Genomic DNA, 5,893 nt, shown 5'->3' on the forward strand with positions numbered 1-5,893 from the left:
GAGCACTGAGGCCCACACCCTGGTTGTTCACTGTACTCCTACAGCTGGCCAGGCAGAGGGGCCTGGAGATGCTGCTGAGGTGCCCATGCCTCACAGCTGGCTCTTTCCATCCAGGATCACCCGCAGGAGACACCACATGGGCCTGGAGGGGACACAGGTGGAGATGGCTGAGACGTACCATGGGTCACCACAGTTCCTTGCCAGGGGCCAGCAACTGTCCAGGTGTAGGGCCAGACACTAGTCAGAAAGCTCCGAGGCAGGAAGGGAGGGAGATGCAGATGTGAGAAGTAACCGCGGGCTGTGGCTGCCTGGCTGGCTCCAGGGCCCCAGGGAGGCCGGGTCTAGAGGGGCCTCCAGCTTTGCTTCTGGGCTCCTCAGTGCAGGGCCTCAAGCCAACCTAATGTCTGGTACAGTCCTCAAGCCAACACCCTCTTGGCCACTGCCCCGCAGTCATTTGAACAAAATCCAAGTTGTTAGAGGGTCTCCTGTATAAATATCCAGATTGTGTCATTTCACGGAACCCCAGCCTCCTCTCCCCCATGAACAATTCCTGGAGGTTGTCAAACAGCTGGAGTGGATCTTCCCTAGAAGCTGATCCCAGGGGACCAGATCCCCCTTGGGGTTTTAGAAGGACACTAGCTGTCAACTCAGACGTCCAAGAAGAGCAACATGGCTTGTCTTCTTGTGAGCTGAGAAGGAAAGAGGGGCTAGAGCCACCCAGGGGCATCCGCAGGCCTCTAGGCAGAAGTTGGGATCCCAGCTGTTGTGGAGGCACATGCCTGTAACTTTAGCGGAGTCTGATGCAGGAGGATTGCAAGTTGGAGGCCACCCTGGGCAATTTGGTGAGATGCTCAGCAACATAGTGAGGCCCTGTTTCAAAATAAAAGTAAAATAAACATTAAAAACAAGTGGGGATACAGCTCAATGGTAGGATACCCCTGGGATCAACCCTCAGGATTCACCCCTACAAAAAGAAAGTCAAAATCCCTTTAAAATGAAATGTTCACTGTTCCTTAAGGTGTCTGTTCTGCTGGAGTTTTTTGTTTCAATTCTGCTTCATCCTCTGGCGAAAGGCTGCACACTGTGCTGAGCCTGGTCCCCACTGAGGTCACAGCCTCTAGGCCCAGCTGCACAGGAAGTGTCTGGAGAAGATGGTCTTGGACAGCCCACCCTCCTCGTGAAAGATGGGGACGCCCCCTATTCAGACCCTGGAGCCAAGAAAGCGGCCCTCCTGGCCCCTCTGGGCTGTGGAGCCAGGAGCTGCCCAGATCCCAAGGGAGGGAAAGTCAACAGTGACAGGTGAGCCCCTGCAAGCTAAGGACTGAGGTGGCGAGAAGGTCTCCATGTGGCTCAGGATGTACCAAGGAAGCCCACTCGGGACTTGTCAGAGCCAGGGGAACGGGCTGGCCTGGGCGCTGTCTGCACCCCACTGAGTTCTACTCCTCCCTCAACTGCTCTAAAACAGTCTCCAAGACGCAGAGAGACCTCATCTCTGTGAAGGACAGCCGTGGGCAGCGCATTCTCAGCCAGGCTCTTGACAGGTGTGATACTGGTCATCAGGAGAAGCGGTGACTGCCATTCAGGAGGCGAGGACACAGTGACGTGCCACATGGTGGAAAGGCTGCCTACCTTGGGGCAGGGCAGGGTCCCCTCAGAGATCAAGTCCCTGCCACGCTGCCTCCTGTGTTCCCACTCACTGGAGAGGCAGGCGGGACAGCGGGCACCAGGACCCGCCTCCTGTCAGGGAGTGCCGGGGACCTCATTCTGCAGCCCTGTGAGGGCCGCAGCCTCCACAACCCTGACGGCATGGCACAGCCCCGGGTGCCATAGGACAGCTGGTCCCCGGGCTCCCACAGCAGTAACCAGCGACTTGCTCTTCAAGGGAAGTTGGATGTCCCTCTTCCTTGGGTAGGATTGGAAGGATGCCCCTCTGGGGTGCAGGAGCTGAGCTCTGCGCTGCCTGGTGGCGTTGGAGGCAGAGCCACAGGTTCAGACAGTGCAGCCCATAGTCACTGCCCCCCACTCCTCAGGCGCTCTCCAGTAGTGTCCAGATACCCAGCACCACCGGGTGCTGCTGCAAGTTGCCCCCACACAGGCAGCAGGACATCTGGTCCCCCCAGGAGGACCTCCTGGGTTAGACACATGGTCTGGGGAAGACAACGGCTTCCTCTGTGGCTCTGGGCTGCCAGCCCGCGTGTTCTCCGGTGGCCGCCTGTACTGCCCAAGTGCTCCTGAAATCTCCCCCCACTCCCTCTTCTCCTGTCTGAAAAGACAGTGGACGTCCGTGCACTTCTCCCAGCACATCATGAGGAGTCCCAGAGCAGCTGGGGCCAGGAATGTTGTGCTCCCAGCAATGTCCTTGGGAAAGGGGGCCTGACTGCAGGACACAGGAGCTCCTGCTGCCACCATTCGGCAGGTGAGACCCATGAAGGACTGGGCGTCTCTGACCTCCCCAGGCTGCCTCCCTTCCCCAGGCCCAGCCAGGAGGGAGATGCATGCAGACCCATGGGAGGAGGGACTGGGGACTCATTCTGGCTGTCCCTGCCCACAGCCATCGTCCTGTCCTTGGTGGTCATTTTCTGACCAAGTTGGCCAGTCGAGCCTTCTGTTACTGGCCACCAAGAGACCAACAAGAGTCACTAGGAGATGGTGAGAGGGAAGAGGCTGGGCTGTGCAGTGCCCAGCCCATGGCAGGTGCTGGACATGGGCTTGGCTGCTGGCTAGAGGCCAGGGAGCAACCTACAATGAAGAGTGGGCCCCACTGCCTCCAGAAGACACTGCTAGCTGAAGTCCTCACTGGGTGGACAAGGGGCTGCTAAGCCTTCGTGGGCAGCAGAGCCAGGCCCATGCACCAGGGGCTACAGGGGGCATACCTTGCAGGACAACAGGGCCGTTTCCTTTCAGGATCCCTGTCCTCTTTCAGGATCAACCCTCCAGGCCTGAGCCAGTGCCAGAGGGCAAGTCCTGCCTGCAGTTGGGTGCCCTCCAGTCCCACGCCCTCCCTGGGGGCTGCCAGGGGTCCCTCTCAAGGCCCTTTGGGGATGTCGGGTTTGCCATGCTGAACTTTTGCAAGAGGACGGTGACATGCTCAGAGTGGGCCCTGGGTGGAATTCAGAGCTCCAGCTGACCCAGCGAGGAGACAAGTCCCCAATTCTCCCATCCCCTGCCCTGCCTACCAGAAGGCTCCCGAAGCCTCAGACCACACAGGGACGTGGCTTGGGGCACAGCTTTCTTGCAGTGCTGCTGTTGAGGGCACGGTGCCTGGGGGAGGCGAGGAGAGGTGTCAGAGCCAGCGTGCTCGCCCCGAGGGCCAGAACGACAGCTTGCTTCCCCTGACAGGCTGAGCCCTTGGGCTCTCAGCTGACTCCTTCTGAGCCCCCAAGGAGGGCTTGACATCTGCGGGGTGCCAAGGGCCTTCATCCCTGGGAGTGAATTTGCCTCTCACAGTCGCCTGGGAGGGACGGCCATCACCCTGGTTGGCAGAGGAGGAGTTCAGGGCATCAGAGGAGGAGTTCAGGGCAGCAGAGGCTAGCTGGCTTCCCAGGAAGGGGCAGAGCTGGGCTCTGCACCCAGGGAACCCGTGGTGGGGCTGGTGCTGTGAGCACAGAGCTACACTGGGCCTCCAGGTAGAGCCCCAAGGCCCACCAGGCCTCCCACCCACGGAATCCTAGCAGGGCCCTGGGGTGGGCCTAAGCCCACCTCACAGCCCCCTCCTCGGCTCCTGTGATGGGGTCTGGCCAGGTGTGTGGCACAGGAGTTAGGAGGGCGTTTCTGACTGTTTTCTGCAGGATGGGGTGGGGGGTTCTGCTCAGGGTGCTCCATCCTCCTGGGGTGGAGGCAGGGGTATGGAGACCACTGATCCTGGGTTATAGGGTCTGTCTGCAGGCTCCTCTGTGACCAGATAGAGGGGGGCAGCCCTGGCCCTTACCTGGGCTCATTGAGCAGCCAGGCCCAGGTCAGCGGGGTGACTCAGATGGACCCCTAATCCCACCTGGGAAGTGGTCTCAGGGAATCCCAGGTTTGAGATGCTTAGAAACCCTCAAGGGAGACCCAGGCTGCCTCCCAGCCATGGCACTGGCCAGGCCACCTGGGCAGCATTGGCGCTGGGCATCCCTGTGGTGAGACCTGCCCCACTTGAATGTATAAACGTGGAAACTTGGGCCAGTCTGTTGAGAGCCACAACCAAGTCAAGATGGCGCCTGGCATTTTGCCAGAAGGAGTGGTGGAGAAGTAACGCCAGCGAGCCATTAAGATGTTGATAATTAAGTTAAGCTGTGTATAATTATTAAGATAATGACTGATTGCTGTAACTGGATGATGCTAAATTGAAACAAGCTGTGTATTCAGTTGTGTATATAAACCTCTGCTGTCCAGCAATAAGGTGGCTCCTGCTACCTTGGGTGCCCGCCACTTTTGAGTTATCATGGAGTTCCCATTGAGTTCCTGTTGAGTTCTCGCGGAGTTCCTGCTGAGTTCCGGTTGAGTTCCCGTGGAGGTAGGACAATAAAGTAGTTCCTATTTGAACCTACAAGTGGCTTGTGACCTCCCGGTTATTTGTGCCCAGCCAGATTGCAGCATTTGGTGGCCCACACGGGGAACGCCTGAAGCTTGGGGGTAAGTGAAACTGCTCGCCCCTGAGGGCAGGGCGAGAGAATGGGTGACCATTTCAAAAATCAATGTGTTCTTGTTTTGTTTTTGTTTCAAGCTGCCTGTCCCTAGAACTTTCTCAGGCAAACTGGGGAAAGTGGTTGGCTCAAGGTTTGAAGTTGTTCGGCCCTGGGGAAGAGATAGAGATAGACCATGGATACATATGTCAAGAAAATAGAAAAACTGATACAACGAATTTTTGTTCCGTTTTGTTTCGGTTTTGTTTTGTGTTATCTTGTTGGGTTGCATTATCTTTATAGCAGAAATATGGAATTAAAAATTAGTAAAAACCAAACCGAAAGGGTGTTAAGTAAATTGCTAGAGGAAGGAGGCATCTCAGTAAAATCAAGAACAGTTAGGGCATACGTTAAGATGATACAAAGGTGTAGCCCATGGTTCATTAAAGAGGGGCTGTTAAATATATCACAATGGAACCATCATGGTGAAGATTTAAAAAGGATAGAAAAGGAAAGCCCAGGAACTCTGCCAGTTGGCACATTACCATTATGGACATTGGTACAATCTTGTTTGCTTAGTCAAGGAGAAGACATTTTAGATCAAGTAAAAGAAGAAGTCTCTCGAGTTAGTCAGAAAGGGGAAGAAAGTTTAGAGAAGGAAGGGCTATCAGGGGAGAAGTTACAATGGGAGGTGGCTACTAACACCTTTCTATCACCAGAGGGCGTAAGAATTCAACCAACAGCTCCACCTATGTATATGGAGACAACATGTGCTGAGTGGCCCCTAACCCCCGTAGCTGATAGATGGGATCCTGAGACAGGACCTCAAAGATTAACATGCCCTGTATTTGAGGCATGAGGGCAGCAAATTCACCATGCTTTAGATTTCAAAACAGTGAAGCAGCTGAAAGAGGCTGTAACAACCTATGGTCCTCAAGCACCCTTCACTGTAAGCATGGTCGAATCCATTACCAACTTGAACATGACGCCAGCAGATTGGGCTATTATGTGTAAAGCTGTGCTAAATGGAGGACAATATTTGTTATGGAAGGTTGCCATTCAGGAATTTTGCACGGAGACGGCTAGGTGAAATGCAGCAGCCGGTTATCCTCAGAGAAATCTGTTGAGAGCCACAGCCGAAGGGGCCCCAGCAAACTTCCAGCTGCCAGCAAACTACCAGCTGCCAGCTGACGATTGGCTCACGGCAGCCCCAGCAAACTTCTAGCTGCCAACTGATTGGCTCCTCTGCGGTGATGCTCATTGGGCTGTTTCCCCGCCCTTTCAGACCA

This window comes from Marmota marmota, unplaced genomic scaffold (genome assembly GCF_001458135.2).
Source record: "Marmota marmota marmota unplaced genomic scaffold, marMar, whole genome shotgun sequence".
In the NCBI taxonomy this organism is placed as follows: Eukaryota; Metazoa; Chordata; class Mammalia; order Rodentia; family Sciuridae; genus Marmota; species Marmota marmota.